At 46.7% G+C, this 19,534-nt stretch overlaps 1 protein-coding gene across 4 annotated transcripts in view; it reads left to right on the plus strand.

The window, feature by feature from the left end:
• Positions 1 to 19,534, plus strand: part of PTPRG (protein tyrosine phosphatase receptor type G) — a 713,505-nt gene that overhangs the window by 584,032 nt on the left and 109,939 nt on the right. The window lies entirely within an intron of this gene.

Here is a 19,534-nt window from a genome sequence, read left to right on the forward strand (position 1 = left end):
CCGAAGCAGGCTCTGGGCTCTGAGCTGTCAGCACAGAGCCCGACGTGGGGCTCAAACTCATGAAGCATGAGGTCATGACCTGAGCCGACTGAGGCTGACTGAGCCACCCAGGCGCCCCTGACATTCATTTTTTTTAAGTGCGCACTTCACATAAAAGCTGAGCCTGAGCGGCTCAGTTGGTTAAGCTTCTGACTCTTGATTTCTGCTCAGGTCATGATCTTATGGTTCATGAGTTTAAGCCCCCTGTTGGGCTCCATGCTGACAGCGCTGTGCCTGCTTGGAATTCTTCTTTCTCTCTCTGTCCTTCTCCCACTTGCACATGCGTTGTCTGTCTCTCACTCTCTCTCTCTCTCTCTCTCTCTCTCTCTCAAAATAAATGAACTTAAAAAAAAATTAAAGTGTGCCCTTCATTGGTTTTTAGTATATTCACAGAGTTGTGCAGTCGTCACTACTATCTACTTCCAGAACATTATTATCACCCCCCAAACGAAACTCCATACCCAGTAGCAGTCACTCCTTCTTCCCTTTCTTTCTCCTGCCCCGCCCGCATTCCCAGCACATACAACCACTCATGTGCTTTCTGTCTCTATGGATTTGCCTGTTCTAAGTATTTCATACAAACGCAATCATACAATATATGGTTTTTTGTCTCGGGCTTCTTTTAAATGTTTTTTTTTTTTTAATTTTTTTAACGTTTATTTTTGAGAGACAGAGACAGAGCGTGAGTAAGGGAAGAGCAGAGAGAGAGGAAGACACAGAATCCGAAGCAGGCTCCAGGCTCTGAGCTGCCAGCACAAAGCCTGACGCAGGGCTCTTACTCACGAACTGTGAGATCATGACCTGAGCCGAAGTCGGACACTTAACTGACTAAACCACCCAGGCGCCCCTATCTCAGGCTTCTTTTAGCATAATAGTTCAGCATACTATTTTTCAGGTTCATCCATGGTGGAATATGTATCAGAATTTTCCATTTTATGGCCAAATAATATATCATTATACGGATATACCACATTTTGTTTACCTGCTGATCAATTGATAGATGTTTGAATTTTTTTCTACTTTTTGGCCGTTGTCGGTAATGCTGCTGTGAACGTTCACGTTCAGGTTCTTGTGTGGACGTGTGTTTTCAGTTCTCTTGGGTATATACCCTGGAGTAGGTAACGGAGTCGTATGGTAACTCCAGTTTTCAAGTTTGGAGGAAATGCAAACTAATTTTCCAAATCCAGTGCATCAGTTTGCATTCCCATCCGCAGTGTATGGGATTTCTGCACATCCTCACCAACAGGTGCTATGTGTCTTTTTTTACGTTAGCCATCCCAGTGGATGTGAAGTAGTGTTGATTTGCATTTCCCCAGTGACTATTGACGTCCCTGTTTGTTTTTGAATGCACATTTCATGGAATCGTAGTCTACATAACCAAATGCTCCTCCTTTTTTTTCCCCAAGAAAATTCACCTAATTCCATGGCACTATGGGCCGAAAGCCAGGCACAAATACTGGCCGTCAGTAGGCAGCCTAGAGGACTTAGATTGACCTTAGACCTTTGACATGTATGCAGTAAAGAGTCCCAATACACAGGCAGAGTCCCTTTCTCTTCTCTAGTCTTCTGCAAAAAAGATTCAAAAAGAGACGGATGGTGTTCTGTAATCTTCTGGTAATTAAAAAAATAAATAAAGCCTGTCTGATTGGCATTCTCTATCTAATCACTATTGGAAACTTCCAATGCCTAAGAGAGCTACAGTGTTGATTACGGAGCTGTGTGTTTATTGTGCTGTTATTACAGAAGAAGGGAAAATAAATTAATTACAGAAGGGAAGGGTCAGTAAGCTTTCTTTGTTAAGGACCGGATAGAGGCCATTTACTCAGCTCTGCCTCTCTGGCATGAAGGCAGCCATGGACAATATGCAAATGAATGGGTGTAGAAAATGTCTTCCCAAAACATCTTGTTCACGAGAATAGGCAGCAGGCCAGATTTTTATTTTAATTTTTTTTAATGTTCATTTATTTTTGAGAGAGAGAGAGACAGAGAGACAGAGTGTGAGTAGGGGAGGGGCAGAGAGGGACATACAGAATCGGAAGCAGGCTCCCGGCTCTGAACTGTCAGCACAGAGCCTGACACGGTACTTGAACTCACGAACCACGAGATCACGACCTGAGCCAAAGTCAGATGCTTAACTGACTGAGCCACTCAGGCACCCCAGCAGCAGACCAGATTTACCAACTGGTGCTCTAGAGGATGGCTCAAACTAAGGTGGAAAAACTCACTCACAGGCTTAGTTTGACATAAATATTTTCTGTCTTAAAGATGGCTGTGACCATGATCGTGAGGCATGGGTTGGTTCTATTTTCCCATTCCACTGCAAGACCTTAGGGCCAATTAGATATTTATTGACTCAGTGACCAACCACTTACCAAGTCACCTTAACACCTGGTCATCTTTCACGGCCACGATGTAAGAGAACCTTAGTGAACTGATTATAGCCCTGTACCTCCCTCATTCCCCTGGCTGTGATCATTACCTGGTGTTCATTGAGCAGCACCGTGAGGAGTGCCTGAGTTAATGCGTCCCCATCATGCCCTGCTGTCAGGATGATTGGACATACTGGAACAGAGAAAACAGAATCAAGCTTTTCAGTGCCAGCACTAGACGCATGGCCATGTACAACACCAAAGGAAAGGAGGAAAAGTCATCTCAATATTGTATTGTTGCTGAAGAAAGACTTATAATGGATGTCACCCATAAAAAATATAAAGCTTTAAGTTCCAGTAAATGGAAACAATATTTAGGCTCGGTGGATTGTTCAAGGGACATCCAATTCTCCACTCTGCCCTTTGTCGGTAAATAACTTGGACGGACTTTAGGATTTAATGGGCTGTCATTTCAGTTATTCTGCAGCACATCCCGGACACATGGAAGAACATTCGGTGATTAAGTGCTGAATACTATCTATTGTGAAGACTTTTGGAACAGTGAACGGAGGAAAAATAACTTTCCTTCCAACAACATGAAACATATGGTTTATTAATTTAACGAAACCTGTTCAAACCACAGTGGAATCAAAACCACTTGATCTGATAATTTGATTTGATGGCTTAATTAAAGTGACACTGCCTAATGTAATAAAAGCAAAGGAAATGGTGAGGGCACTGGACTGCCTGTGTGCCCTCCAGTCTCCTGAGCTGATGCCATGTTTTTTGAAGAATGGTCTTTGCTTTTGCTGATGGAGGGATCTCTTTTTTAGCTACATTTTCAATGGTAAAGATTGCTTCCTGTTTTGTTCAAAAGCAGTTTTTAAGAACATATAGGACTGTGTGAGAATGTCTCAGTAAGTAGCCTATTTTAAATCCGAATACGTTGAGAAAGAGCATCACATTACCCACCCAAATTAGCAAACAAAGAAGTAAAGCCATGATTGCTCTTAAAAAGTTTGACATTGAAATTTGTGGGTTTTTTTGCTATTTTGGGAGAAAATATTAATATTGTTCTATTTTCAGTTTAATCATTTCTACATACCAAATTAATGAGCTTGAATTACTTTATCTTATTAAAAGAAGCTCTGACATGGGCATTAAATTCCTTTGTACACAGCTGTCCTCCCAGAAACTGTTCCAAAAAGTTATCTTGTTACTTCCAGAAATTTCCAGCGAAGAAAAGTGCTAAGAAAAACACATTTTTAACACTTTAAAAAATGGAGTGTTTTTAACCTCCTTCTTTTAAAAATAGCTATCATTAACCATTACTTTTTAACCTGAGAAGTGATTAAAAAATAAGGCAAAAAAGTAGGGCTGTTTTTAGGATTCTCCAGCATCCGAGGTTCTCATACTTTTGAAGGTCATGCCCATGCTGTCTCAGACATTTTTACATGCTTAGGCATCCCATGATTACTGTCACTTTATGTAAATATGTAAAGGGTTGGTACCAGTTGCCTTTGATTGGTTGACATGAAGTTGATATTCGTAGCCATTTAATGTAGCATTGACTACTTTTGCTTACGTAGCCAGTGAATTTCTTTCCATATGTTAGCCATCTTCATCCACCTTTGGGGAGCTTGTTGACTCTAGAAGCCAAGCGCCAGAAACACCTGTGGTTAAGCAGGCTATGTGGGTTTCTTTTAATGTTCATTATTTATTTTTGAGAGAGAGAGAGCATGTGCACACTCATGCGTGTGCATGAGCAGAAGAGGGGCAGAAAGAGAGGGAGAGAGAGAATCCCAAGCAGACTCTATGCTGTCAGCACAGAGCCCGACACAGGGCTTGAACCCACAAAACCTTGAGATCATGACCTGAGCCGAAATCAAGAGTCAGGCGCTTAACCCAATGAGCCCCCCAGCTGCCCCAATATGTGGGGGTTTTTATGTGCCAAATGTTAGGTTGGCTTCTTGCATTCATATGTTGTTTTAATCCTGAAAACAGCCTCAGCCACTTTTTATTTCACTTTTCATTTATCAAATATTCGTTGATCATGTACAATGAACAAGTTCTAGGCACTAGAAATAAAGGTAACAAGGGAGAAGAGTCCCTCATCATGGAACTTATGTTTTAATGTGGAGAAAGAAATAAACAAGTCAGCTGACAATGATAAAGCTTCAGTGTTCTGAGGATCAAATTAGGTAGTATTCTAAGAGTAGTAGAGTGTGGGGAGGCAGTGGGGATGAGATCTTCCCTGGGTAGGACACAAGGTGATAAGGAGCCAGCCCTGCAAAATTCTCAGAGGGAAAGGTCATTTGTGAAGGCTCTGAGGCATGGGAACCAGCGTGGAGAGATGGGCAAGGGTCAAGTCTGGAAAAGACTTCTCTTGGTATTCGTATGGCAGTGGGAAGCCTTTGGAGGGTTTGAAGAAGGGCTGTGGAATGATCCGAACAGGTTTTTAAGCCTGTCTCTCTGCTATGTGAAAAATGTTTGCAGAAGGCTTAGGATATAACTTGTAAGACCAAGAGGTGACAAATAGACATATTCCCTGCAGGATAACAGTGGTTGCATGATGGTGATCCTGGTAGAGGTTGAAGTGATCCATTGGGAATGGATTTTGGAGTAGAGCCTCTGAGATTTACTAATCATTAGGATGGAGATTGGGTGGGGGTGAGCAAAAAAGAGAAACACACTCTTGTGTGTTTTAACACATTTGAGGGTTCTGAGACTCAGAGCAAGGAAGCATCCAGAGCCTCTCAGCCAGGAAGTGGGAGAGCTGAGATGCGAACCAGGATTTTCATATGTCCAAATGCAGCAGTCTTTGCCGCAAGGGATTTCCAGCTTCAAAATGAATCTACAAGCAGTGGCCTCTTTGTTTTAAATGTCATGAGGTGGCTTGAAAACACAGTGTATTACTCCCTCTCTGAACAAAATAGCTTCAAAAAAAAACATTCTTGTGGGTATTGGGTATTCTTCCTAAACATCGGATTTATCATCCTAAAAGAAATCATTGGGCTCTGTCTTTATCTGCTCTGCTTGTTTTGGTGGATTTTCTTTGGTGTTTAGGGCATAGGCTACTGAGGCTTTGATCACAGGGTTATTCCCTGGGTGGGTCAGTACACCCGCTTGATCTGGATGCTAGGGCCTCCTAGGCTGAGGGTGTTGTGTATCCTTGGATCAACAGAGCCTGACACAGTACCTAGGACATAGTGGGTGGATAGTCATCTTTCGCTCATTAAAGGAATGAATGAATGAATGAATGAATGAATGAGACAATATAAAGCGGTGGGTAAAAGTGTAGATTTTGGAGTTCAGCAAACCTGGACTCAAAACCATTTACTCTCGTGCATGCTTGCTCAAGTTAATACCCAAGTCTTGGCTTCTTTTTCTGTAAAATAGAAATAATAATCATAACCCCTTCCTTGGCTTTGACCTTTAAAATGAAATAATTTAGGGAAGAAAGAGTATACAGGCTGCAGTGGAAGGTTCTCTGCAAATAATTATACTTTCTTGTCTGTAGGTCAGCAGTGGCTTCTTTGGATGCTCAGGACAAACTATTATATGTGACATGATCACCGGAGAACACATTTCAAAATAAGGGGACCAGGCTCTCTTCCTGGTACAAATGCAAACCCAGGCTGCCGGAATGTCTTCACACCTTTCCAGTGAAATCCACAATCCTTACACGGTGCCCGTCCAGGCCCCCTCTCCAGCCCCATCTTGCACTTCATTTCCCTTGGCGTCCTGCATATCAGTTCACCCCCATACCCAGTCCCAACAGCCTGTACCCCTTCCCTCACCTCTGTACCTAATCCACCCCTCCTCAGCCTCCATAGCCCAGCTGTAGGGTACTTTCCCCATGGAAGTTTCCTGACTGCCTTGGTCCAGCTGCTTGTAACAGGGTGTTAGTCCCTTTCTCTTTCACACTTATCTCAGTTGGAGTTTTACATTAAGTTGTATGTTTCTCCCCCTAATGTCTAGCTCTTTTTATTTCTTTTTTGCTAGAGAGGGTGCAGTGCTCACTGTTGGCTCCTCAATCAGTATTTAACTAGATGGGTGGATGGATGGAAGATTGGATGGGAGGGGGGGGGGTGGGAGGATGGATGGATGGATGGGAGGAAGGGTGGGAGGATGTATGGATGAATGGGAGGATGGATGAATGGGTGGATGGATGGAAGATGGGATGGGAGGGAGGGTGGATGGATGCAAGAATGGATGGGAAGGAGGGTAGGAGGATGGATGGATGGATGGATGGAAGATGGGGTGGGAGGGAGGTGGATGGATGCAAGAATGGATGGGAGGATGGATGGATGGATGGATGGATGGATGGATGGATGGAAGATGGGATGGGAGGGAGGGTGGATGGATGGAAGAATGGATGGGAGGAAGGGTGGGTGGATGGATGGATGGATGGATGGATGGATGGATGGATGGAAGATGGGATGGGAGGGAGGGTGGATGGATGGAAGAATGGATGGGAGGAAGGGTGGGAGGATGGATGAATGGGTGGATGGATGGAAGATGGGATGGGAGGGAGGGTGGATGGATGCAAGAATGGATGGGAAGGAGGGTAGGAGGATGGATGGATGGATGGATGGAAGATGGGGTGGGAGGGAGGTGGATGGATGCAAGAATGGATGGGAGGATGGATGGATGGATGGATGGATGGATGGATGGATGGATGGAAGATGGGATGGGAGGGAGGGTGGATGGATGGAAGAATGGATGGGAGGAAGGGTGGGTGGATGGATGGATGGATGGATGGATGGATGGATGGATGGAAGATGGGATGGGAGGGAGGGTGGATGGATGGAAGAATGGATGGGAGGAAGGGTGGGAGGATGGATGAATGGGTGGATGGATGGAAGATGGGATGGGAGGGAGGGTGGATGGATGCAAGAATGGATGGGAAGGAGGGTAGGAGGATGGATGGATGGATGGATGGATGGAGGGATGGATGGAAGGAAGGAAGGAAGATGGGATCGGAGGGAGGATGGATGGATGCAAGAATGGATGGGAGGAAGGGTGGGTGGATGGATGGATGGATGGATGGATGGATGGGAAGGAGGGAAGGATGATTAAATGGACTAAGCTAATCCATACATGCCAGGTGGCCAGGAATTAAAGGATTCTTACCACAAGGGTTGGTACAGTTGGAGCATTTATGATCTAGGCCAGGTTAGGTCCTCTAACAGGAGGAGCATAGCTAGACATTGACATTTGATGTAGGATTCCACACCACCCCCCACCCCCGGCCCTGAAATCAGAGAGGCCCCTGAGATTTGGGAAGCCATCTCCTGCTTTGACCATAAACTATTTGGATGGAAGTGTTCATCTCAACAAAACATGGACAGAGGGCTTTCCTCTCCGTCCTGAGAAACAAGCACTCTACCCACACCTAAAAGCAGAGAACGGTGGCACTTAACATGGCAGGCACTCGTGTCAAGATGCTTCCAGGCACAACTGCTGTTATGGCTTGAGAGCTAGTGAGCAGATACTGGTAACAGACACCAGGGGCTGTCTGTCGTTTTCACACTTTATAAATATTACCTAATTACTTAATCCTCTCTGTTTCCAGGCAGATAGGCATAGTTTGATCTTAAAGGCCAACTTAGCAACCCTCCTACAGCTTCAGCTTTTCTTTGCTCTCTAGAAAAATCTTCCCTGACATTGTGTTTATTTGTGTGGACACTGTGGAGCTTGTGAACAGTAATCTGGAAATTAATAAAGGCCACCAGCATCCTTCCTCCCAGAGCGACAAGCTTCCCCTTTCTGTCGCTAACTAGCATTCACAACCCGTGAAGCATGAGGCTCTGAGGTGTTTGCGAGCATCTCCGTGGAGTCACAGAAGGAATGTAGTGGGGAGACAGACTTTCTTCCCCATCCTTCCCACTGACTATTCCACAAACAAACATGCTTTAGTTGAGGCTGTTTCTTCTCAGATACAAGGAACGTGGGCAGACCCTTGGATTTCTCGGGGTGTAAGAAACCTCTTACCTCCCCAGTCCCTGGGGCCTGATAATCAAAGATCATGTGTAAAGGCACAGTAGTGAGAGGCTTCCTGTGGAGGCGTCTTTTTCTGTTACTTTCCTGGCATAGCCAGTGGTCCTTCTGGCTGTGGGCTTCACTCCTGGGCCCTCTCTTGACTGGCTTTGTGATTCCAAAGCAATGGTCTGAGCAGTTGTAATGAGCGTCTTGGCTGTGCCATTTCAAATCTGTGTCTATGATGAAAAGATGCTACCTACACATCTGACACTAAATGTTAATAGGTATCATCAAGTGTGTGGAGCCCTGTGGTTTCTATGCTTATGGGCTGGCGTCAGCAAAGCCTTCTCAGTAAGGAGTGTACCGATCACTTAAAACTGTTGGTTCCCGCAACCAGCTAGAAGCCCGGTCTCCTCAGGGCATGTGGATCCTTACGCCAAGGGCAGCCAAGAGACCGGGTAGCTTAGTCCTTCCTGTGTGTTGAAGAGGTCATTTCCCCCTGGGGTGCTACCTGTTCATAGCCTGGTCTCTCTCTCCTTGCAAGTGGCAGGCTCCCTGTTCTCCTCTTGGGTCCTCTTGGCCAGGCCCACCAGTGGCTACTTGAGGCCAGTGCCCAGGTCTGGGAGCCCCTGGTGCCATCCCATAGAGGACCGTCCTAACCACATGGCCAGTTGGTGCAGATGCCACATCTGGGGTTTTAAAATGAGGTTGAAAGCCAAACAGTGGAGCTCATGCCCTGAGCCAGAACTGAGCTCAAATAAGAGAAACAGATGCCAAGGAAGAGTCAGAGATTTAAAGCGTCGGAAATCAACGAGGCCGTAACAGCATTTCAGTGATAGGAAGTAGGAGGCCAGGCCAGAGAAAACCCAGCTCCAACACTTTTGTTTCCCCTAGAGCTGCATGCTGGTAATCTGGTGCAGACCTCCATCGGGAGCCCAGGACTAGAGCAGGGCAGAGGGAGAAGCGAGAGTTAAGTGGTACTGTGTGGAAAGGATGCTGTGCTCAATTCAAGTGGGACAGGTCCACTTTGCCCTTTTGGCAGGAAATCACAGCGTCTTACACTTGAAAGGGAGGGAAGTACCTGGAGTCTGGTCTCCCACCCAGTGTCTGAGAAGCTACTGTTGTCAAGTGGAGCTGGGAATATGCATCATTCTGAACTTTGCCACCTCCCTTAGCGCCAAGCTGAACAATGCTTTTTCCTGCATAGGACATGGACACCTCCCGTGGCCTTTAAACTCTCAGAGGAAGAGGGATATCACATAGGAAAAAAGACTCCGAGGAGGTGGGAGAGGTCGGGAACAGCATAATATGGGAAAGTCAAAACCGCGTGCTTGGAGGACTGGAGAATTGAATTTCTCCTTCTGCCTTCCGGAACACTGGCTGCTCCCGTTGTATTTTGAGCGTGTGGCTCTGTTACATGCACAGCAGAGACAAGCTGATGGGATAAGAATGCTTGCGAATTTGCTGTCTTCCACAGTAGTTCTGCCTAATACTCAGTTGGTAGCTGAGAAACTGACTTGCATACCAGGGCTCGTTCATGGGAACAGAAGGGATGCCATTGGGTGGTGTGGAAAAGAATTCCACAGATACAATAGAAAATTTTGCTCTCCCTCCTGCTTAGGGGAAACCCAGTTCTCTACCTCCTGTGTGTGTGTGTGTGTGTGTGTGTGTGTGTGTGTGTGTGTGCGCGCGCGCGTGCCTCTTACTTTTACACAGAATACCTTACTTTGGGCACTTCTGGTCACCAAATGTGGGGTGGCTTTTCCCCAATCAGTCAATTCTGCGACACCAGCTAGATGTCCTACAAACTTAACTCGGTTCTGATGCTGTCTACCTGGAGATACACTGTCAGATCCCACAGATTGAGGGCTCAGTCCCAAAAGATATACACACCCCGCTTCAGATGCCAGTCACAAGTAGTAGATCCCCAGGTTACCCACAGCTTCTGTCCAACTTGGCCTCAAATCACAGGTTCCTACTACCCCCTCTTTGGTTTGATTGATTTGCTAGAGTGCCTCACTAGGGGAAACACCTAATTATGCTTACCAATTTATGAAAGCATGTGATAAAGGATACAGATGAGCAGCCAGATGAAGAGATACATAGGGTGAGGCCTGGGAGGGTCCCCAGTGGAGGAGTTTCTATCCCAGTGGAGTTAGGAGCATGTTATCACTTAGATGTTTACAAGAGTATCAGGAGCCCTCTGTCAGGGATGAGGTCAGAAACAAACGTTAGAACAAGAGATCCTCTCCGTGTTCTTACCACTTGGAAAGTTGCAAGGGTTTTAGGAGCTCTGTGTCAGGACCCAGGGGTAGAGACGAATGTACATGTTTTCTGTTATCTCGCAACAGGTTACTGTTTGCTTTAGTTAAGACACCATAGAATGTCAGGGCCACTGTGCCCCTGAGTCTCTCACCTCATAAGAAAGTGGCCGTCCAGCAAAGTCTGGCCTCTAGTGAGACCCACCCAGGGGTGAACTCTGGCTCCAACACTACTAGCTTTGAGACCTGGTCTTGGACCATTCTCTTCATCCCCTACTTGCCAGCCATACTAGTTTTCTTTCCAATTTTTCAACTGCAGGGCCTTTGCACAAGCTGTGTTTTTTATTTTTTTCTGTTTGACGTATCTATGCCTCCTTCCTTCCTGTTCACTTTATAAACCCTACTCTTGTTCAGATTTCAGTCCAAACATCACTCTTCTCAGTAAATCTTTGCTAACCCATCCCCCAAACCTGGGTCAGGGTCCCTTATTAAATCTTTGTGCAGAATAATATTTTTGTAATTACGTTTAACCTGTGAATGCCATGGACCCCTTCAGCCATCTGGTGAATCCCATAGACTTCTTCTCATATTGATGGTTTTTAGATGCATAAAATAAAGTAAAATAGATTACCAAGGAAGCCAATTATCCTCAAAAATTTAATTATAATATAGTAATTTATCTGCTTCTTGATGAAGGCATTAAATTATAAAATCTAGCAGCAGGTCTAATAACCATTGTAATTTTGAAATAATAACGAGCATGAGGAAGATTTGAGATATTGGCAACAACTGTAATCTAGCAGAAATAGATCTGTGATTTCTATTGGTGATGTCCTCCAGGTCCTGCTAATTACTACTACTATACTTTGTTGCCAGCATTTGAAATGGAAGGAAATGCTAAATTTTAGATAGAGATCAGTGAAAATAAAAGTATATTTTTTCCCATCCAAGTTCACAGATTTCTGTGCATTCTATCTAGAGCCACTAAGAAGCCCTAAATTAAGAACTCTCTTTTAGGGGGATTAAGTGGTTGATGTGTTTCTCCCTCTGGGATGTAATCTCCAGGAGGTCAAGGACCATGTCCACTTGTGTTCACCTCTATCCCTAGTTCCTGGTCAGTGTCCTGGTACATAATAGGTGCTCAGTAAATATTTAACAGTAGCGATTTCTTATAGCACACTTTCTATACATCAGTTAGCACGTGCTTGTGCATTTCCTGCACTTACCCAAAAGCTTCACCATGTGTTACCCAAGACTATACAGCTGGTCTGTCTAGAACCAAAGCAGTCTGCCTCCAAAGTGAAAAAGTGAATGGATGACCATTTTGGATCTCTGATTCTAAAACGGGGGTAACATGGGGCACCTGGGTGGCTCAGTCGGTTGAGCATCTGACTTCGGCCCAGGTCATGATCTCACAGCTCGTGAGTTCGAGCCCCCTGTCGGGCTCTGTGTTGACAAGCACAGAGCCTGGAGCCTGCTTCAGATTCTGTGTCTCCCTCTCTCTCTGCCCCTCCCCTGCTCATGCTCTGTCTCTCTCACACACACACACAAATAAATAAACAGAAAATAAAATAAAACAAAACAGGGGTGTAACAATGGGGCCAGGGGCCCCATAGAATTACAGAGAGGATTTCATGACATGGTTTGTGAAATACACGAACTCAGCCCAGCGCCAGGCTCATCAGATAGGACTTGTTATACTGCAATGGCAGCACCGAAACGCACAGAGTAAAGGCCCTGGTGGTGGACAGCTTGCACCACCCCACATAGTTCCAGCATCCCCATGATGGTTTGGGGGACCACAAATGTAGGCTGCATTTTTCTGATAGGGAGAGTGGGGATTGGGCTCCATCCATCCATTCATCCATTCTCAAAGGAGTTGGAAGCTGCTCTGGAACTTGTCAAGAGACCTTACACTCTCATGTGTCATTGAGAACAAGGAGGGGAGGGAAAGGGGAGTGGAGGAGGAAGTCACAGCCCTGAGGCTGCAGTAGCCACGCCTCGTGCCTGTGTGCAACCGGTTTCACCTCTTAAGCCTTGAATAGCCCTCCTGACTTTTTACTACCATCTCGTAGAAGAGAGAGCCGATGTGGGAGGTGTCTGTGGCTAGGACGTACGTGAGCTTCCCGTCGCTCACCCACTCTGGTTTGGAATCAGACAGACTGGGTTCCAGTTCTCAGCCCTCCTCTCTCTCTGTGGCGTTGACCCAGCCCGGTGACTTGGTGTCTCTGGACCCCGTGTCCTCATTCATCTTTAATGGGGAGAATAATTGAACCCACCTCTTGGATTCAGTTACGTATGCATGGGTTATCAAGATGAAGGCATGGAGCCTGGCCCTCGCATGTGCTTGGCAGCCGGCAGCTCCAAATGGACATTATTCGGATGCCATAAAACCCAAAAATGCCAGAGCTAGGGCTCTGCTTTAATTCATCCTTCCCGGTTCTGCCACTTTGGCCAAACAGTTTCTCATTCATAAGCCCTTGGTGAGGGCGGGGGAGGTGACACCCCCAGAGCACCAAGATACTGGGTTTGAAGTCCTGCATAGCCTGCTTTGGGGGATTTGTGTTTACCTAGACCTCTTTGATTCAACCCTTCAAAAAGAAAACTCCTTCCCTGAGGCCATTTCTTTGGAAATTTCCCCTAAAGGACTCCATATTCAAGGATTCTTGAGCTGGGCTGGGGCCATAAAGAAATGACAGGCGCTTAAGTTGTCAGAGGCGAGGCTCCATGGCTCTGTGCCACTTGAGTGCGTCCCTTCTGCTCAAGAGGACATCGTAGTACTGTCCGCTCTCCCTGCCTGGCAGGTCCCCGGGGCAGGGATCTTGAGACCCCGTGATCCTCAGCCAGTTTGGGCTAAGCTGGTACCACCCTCTGTGGTAGAGGATGCCACAGAGTCCCCCTGCCTCAGCCCCTGGCCCCAGGCAGCTGTTTCATTTCTGTTGAAAACATCGTGAAATAGTGAATGTGTACCACGTTGCTGTGTTTTGAGCAGTGCTGCCCCTTTGATTCCTGATCAGTAATCAGCCTATTGCCTCGGGTGTGAAACTCAGGTGGGGGGGGGGTGCAGGGAGGAGGTCCCTCAATAGTTTCAGGCCCTTGCAAGTTACCACCGACCTCGAAACAGAGCCTGTCACATTAGTTTATCAAACACCCAGAATGAAGAGGGGTGGGGGTGGGAATGGGGGAGACTACCATTTTGTAAGAACCACTGAGAAGATATCCTTGACATTGATTTAGCATCAGAGGACCTTGGGTGCTCTGCTAAGAAGCCTCTTCATTATTTAACGAAGTCTGGGATCATAATTAAAGGTGGTTGAGAACGAAGGCAGAAATTCTCAGAGCTGGCACCGAACATCATCCGAGCTGCCTGTGAAAAAGCAATCAGACATAATCAGGCCCCCGAGAAGGGGAAGGGTGGTGTCGGGAGCACCTCACAGGGGAGTATTTGTTTAGAGAGCCGGGTGTGGTACCTCCCCCATGGTTAACAGGCTTTGATTTTGTGTAAAAGACAACTGGCCGACTCCCTGTGTTAGGTGCAGTTTGCCATGGCCATTGTCAAGGGTGCCGGGCTGGGCGCCTGTTGCGTGCCTAGGACGGTGCTCCTGGTGCTCATTTTAGACCAGGGGAAAACTCACCTGGCCTTGGGGGCCCGGCAGCTGTGGGTGAAGTGAGCTGGGCCAAGGCCGTGGGGAGAGGCAGGGACTGGGGCAAAACTGAGCACACACACCCCCACTCTGCAGGGGAGGCGGCTGTGGTCTTCATGTGGATGGAGACTCGGTATAAAAATCCAGCTGTGCATGTAAAATAGGCCAATTTTTAAAAATGTTTATTTATTTTTGGGGCGCCTGGGCGGCTCAGTCGGCTAAGCATCTGCCTTCAGCTCAGGTCATGATCTCACGGTTCATGGGTTTGAGCCCCGTGTCGGGTTCTGTGCTGACAGCTCAGAGCCTGGAGCCTGCTTCGGATTCTGCATCTCCCTCTCTATCTGACCCTCCCCCATTCATGCTCTGTCTCTCTCTGTCTCAAAAATAAATAAACATTTAAAAAAAATGGGGGCGCCTGGGTGGCGCAGTCGGTTAAGCGTCCGACTTCAGCCAGGTCACGATCTCGCGGTCCGTGAGTTCAAGCCCCGCGTCAGGCTCTGGGCTGATGGCTCAGAGCCTGGAGCCTGTTTCCGATTCTGTGTCTCCCTCTCTCTCTGCCCCTCCCCCGTTCATGCTCTGTCTCTCTCTGTCCCAAAAATAAATAAACGTTGAAAAAAAAAAAACATTTTAAAAAAAAAATGGCACTGATTCTGTACATGGGAACTTTACCAGTGGTCCTGACTGGAGAGCAGAATGCCTTCCTTCATTCTGTGAATGAAATTTGAGGCCCTGCTGAGGGCATTAGTGATGAAGAGTGCAGTCCATGCCCTGGAGGTACTTACAGTCCTGTCACAGGGATGGAGAAGTGGGCAGCTGATGGGGACACACGTGATGGGCAAGTTGAAATGGGGAGCAGAGGGACCCTGGGAGCACAGAGATGTCAGAGGGGAACTGTGAGGTTGGATCAAGACCCTCAGGGAGGCCGGGTGGGGGGCAGAGGGGTTGCTGGCCAGAGAGAAGAGTGGAAGAAGATGGCAGGCATGGCGGGGGTGATGGCACACGGGACACGGACAGCAGAGGAGCCCACCCACCCAACATGCCACTCATTCTGGTAGTATTTATTGAGGGCCTGCTCTGTGTCAGGCTCTGTGCTTTGTGAGTTTATTTATTAATTTTGAGAGAGAGAATGCAAGCAGGGGAAGGACAGAGAGAGAGAATCCCAAGCAGGCTGCACACTATTCGTGCAGATCCCGACGCAGGGCTCGATCCCCCAGGAACCGTGAGATCATGACCTGAGCCGAAATCAAGAGCCAGACATTCAACGGACCGAACTACCAGGCACCCTGGGTCAAGCTCTGTCTTCACCACCAGGGATAATGCGGCAGACAAGACAGGAAAGATGCTAGCCTCTTGGAGTTTCCATTCTGGTGGGCAGGTAGATTACTTACCAAAGACATTCAGCAAAGTAAATAATATAATTGCACACAGAAGAGTCTCCACTCTGAGGCCGAGTGGACCTCTCAGGCTGTGTTGAGAGGCGGAATTCAGTGCTAAGAACGCAAGCGTCTTCAGATAAAAGCTTGGCCTCCCTTTATTTTCCAGATCAAGGATCAGCAAACCAGTGACCTACAGGCCAGAACTTGACCACTACCTTTTGTACAACCATGAGTTAGGAATAATTTTTTTTTTTTAATTTTGAACAGTTGAAAAAACACCCAACATTTCCTAACGCCTGAAAATCAAATGTGTGAACTATTTTTTAAAAATTTTTTTATTGTTTGTTTATTTATTTATTTATTGGTAAAAAAAGGTGATTTTATTTATTTTTTTAATATGAAATTTATTGTCAAATTGGTTTCCATACAACACCCAGTGAACTATTTTTAAGTTTAAATAAATTGAATTAAAAATGAGTAATATAGACGACTTGGTATCTAGCTCTGCAGATAAAAAGAAAAGAAAGAAGAAAGTCCTGTGAAATTGGAATGTAGTGTCCGGGAATAAAGGTTTACTGGAGCACAGCCACACTCGTTCCTCTGCATACCGCCTGAGCTGGTTTTGCACTTCAAAGGCTGAGTTTACTATTTGCAACAGAGACTGTGCGGTTGGAAAAGCTGGAAACATTTGCTGTCTGGCCCTTGACCAAAAAAGTTTGCCAACTCCTGTTGTTGGTCCTTCTAGTACTCTGCAAATCTGGCCCAGAAAAACCCTCCCTCTCGGGGCGGTGGTGGAGATAGATGGAGAGAGAAAATTCCCTCTCTGCCTGCTCGTCTCAGGTGGGACAGAGCTCCTCAGCCTGTAAATGCTACTGCGTGCTTCAGTATGTAGTCTGGGACAAGCGGGGGCCCTCTGGAGGCGCCTCAGTGAGGTTCCATCTGAGTGGGTGGTCTCATTAGAGGTCTGACCTGCCTCCTTTGTGAGCCTCACTCAGTACATTGTCTAGTACGTTGTCATATACCTGAAATTGATGTAACATAGTATGTCAGTTGCACTCACGTAATTTTTTTTTTTAGGAAGGTCCTATTGGACAAAGATTCTCCCTAGTTGTCAACGTGACCCACAGATTCTCCAAAATGGGATGTTAACTGATAATCTCAGTATTTAAAAACGTAAAGTGCTAGTTTCAAATAAAAGGTTTTGACTTTAAGTGTACATACATTTTTTTTCTCGTACATTGAGACAGTGGGCTTCTGTACCTCTGCACGTTCATTCAAAACAGTGAAAACCGCAAGCTCTCTTTATTGACAAGGAAATATTTCCATGACTTAGTGGGTTAAACACAACAGCAATGTAACAACTATAATGTAAAACCATATCCCATTTACATCAAATTGCATGCATGTGCTTTTACATGTGCACGAAGAGATACGGGAATGTGAGATCCCCAGAAAGTTAACAGTGGTTATCTCTAGATTCTGGGATTTGAGGTGATTTTTTTTTTAGCTTTCTTCTTTTTGTATTACTTGGGTTTCCTTTTAAAAACATTAACATGAATCATCTTAATCAGCAAAGAAAAACTGAGCTATTTTAATTTGAAAGAATAAATAAGAAGAATGGTTGCATCCGCATGTGGGTGATAGAATTATTTATGTGATTATGATGTAACTCTTGGAGATATATGCATCCCCATACAGCTCACCACTAATTGGAGCAGAGGAGTGATGTCTTCAGAATAAGGGAGTTTAAATAAGAACATGGTAGGAGGTGAGAAGAGATGTAGAAATCAGGAAATTTGACATGGTCATCACTGTAAGATACGGAAGCTTTCCAATATATGAATCTCCTGGGTTCATTATTGGCACCTGGAAAGATGGGGTGTAGATCTTTCCTTGATTCCTCTCTCTCCCCCCTCCCCCGCCCATGCTCTGTCTTGAGAAACTACCAGCCACATAGGCAGTTGGGGTATTTAAAAGCGGTATGTTAGCGCCACCTAGTGTCCTCCTGCTGTCACTGCACCCTAGCGTCTCGCTGCGGGCCTCCCTTTCAGATTGCTTGTTTGATGTCCCTGTGCTGGTGGCATTTGCACGGTAGGCAGCAAGATGCCTCCCGGGGTTCTGAGGGGCAGTGGGAATGCCTCATCAATTTATCCCTTCCTTCCTGTCTCAGTCGCACAAAGTGAATCTCTCCGGCTGAAGCGTGATTTGGCAGTTGCAGAGCAAAAGGGTGCCTCCCTGTCAAAACCAATCTCCGCTTTTCTCCAGCAGCCAGGTCCTCAAAGCTGGGCCCGTGCATCTCTGGCAGGAAAGCCATCCTGCTCCCCTGGGCAGCCTTGGGCTTGGGGCTCTCGGTTGGAAAATAGGGGAGTGTGGCTCGCAGTAGGCTGCTGGCCATGTAATTGTGTCTCTGGGAGATGCCAGAACCAAGCCCTGGAGCCTGACCCATCTCCTCCGGTGTTGCTCACCTCCTGCACCCCAAGGCGGAGTATGGTCCTCACTGCCCTCCTCTCCCTCACACCCTTCCTAGGCCAGCACCTCACTGGGCCTCTCAGTTTTACCTCTTTGCTCTAGATCCCGCCATTCTCGGATCCTCTCTCTGGTCTGCAAGCCTGGCCACCCACAGCACCTCTTCACTGCCTCCCCCCTTCCCTCCTGGCTCCTCCAGGTTCTTCTACCGGGAGGTGGAAGCTCAAGGGATCTTGAAGAGTGCAAACCTGCTTGCGTCGTTCTCTGGTTTAGATCTTTCTCGTTTCCCGGTGCCCATAGGATCAAGACCAGACTTGGCTTTTGGGGTATGAGGTCTTTCCAGCTCCACCAGTTAATGCTTGCCTCTTGCCTAGTTCTCTGTGCCTCCATCCAGCCCCTCAGGCCTTCCCCCTGCTGTGGTCCCTCGACCTGCCCTCCCTCCCTCCCCTTAATCTCCACTTCTCTGTCAGCTCTCAGGCAGATGTACCTCCCTCAAGGGAGTCTCTACCAAAGCCTGGGCCACATCCTCCCATAATATGCTTGGAAAACACTGCGTACTTCTCCTCCTGACCATCCATTCCATCCGGGCGTGTGATACCAGCTGCACATGTGTCTTTCTTTGACGAATCTCCATCGCCCCCTTTAGACCAGTGGTTTTTAGCTGGGGGCGACTGGCCTTCCAGGGGACATTTGGCATTATCTGAGGACCATCTTGGTTGTCATAACTGGGGAAGGAAGTACTCCCAGCGTCTACTGGATGCAGCCAGGGATGCTGCTAAACATCCAGCAGCGCACACGACAGCCCCCCAGGAGCAGAGAATTGTCTGGCCCGAGGTCAGTACTGCTGAGGCTCAGAAACCCTGCCGTAGACTCTAAGCCCCACGGAGACAGGAATCATGGCCACTGGAAAGGACCCATTTGAAAACCTAAAATGTTGCACTATTAATGCTACTGTCGACTTGGCTTTGTCTACCGATGGATGTAGAACCACCACATCCCTTCAAACGTGCCGGCCACAAGGAGTGAAAAAGAGAAGTAGCCTGACTTTTCCTTATGCCCTGCATCCGTATAAATACACAGGGTCCTGCTGGTCCAGAGGAAACCCATCCCTGTTTTGTGGCTTTGCTTCAAAATTAAAGTCTCGTTTTAAATTATATCGGTTGACACTCTGGTGTATTTACAGTAAAATTTCATCTACAGTTTCACTGTGTCGGGATAGCCCACACATCAGATGGCCTGGCTTCTTCAAAAAAGTCATCAGGAAAAAAGGCCAGGGACTGTAATAGATTTAAAGGGCTAAAGCATTGTGATAACTAACTGCAATATGGGATGGGGGGGGGGGGTGGGGAATGGCCGTAAATTATCATAGGACATGACTGGGGAAATCTGAATAT

This window comes from Prionailurus viverrinus, chromosome A2 (genome assembly GCF_022837055.1).
Source record: "Prionailurus viverrinus isolate Anna chromosome A2, UM_Priviv_1.0, whole genome shotgun sequence".
Lineage (NCBI taxonomy): Eukaryota > Metazoa > Chordata > Mammalia > Carnivora > Felidae > Prionailurus > Prionailurus viverrinus.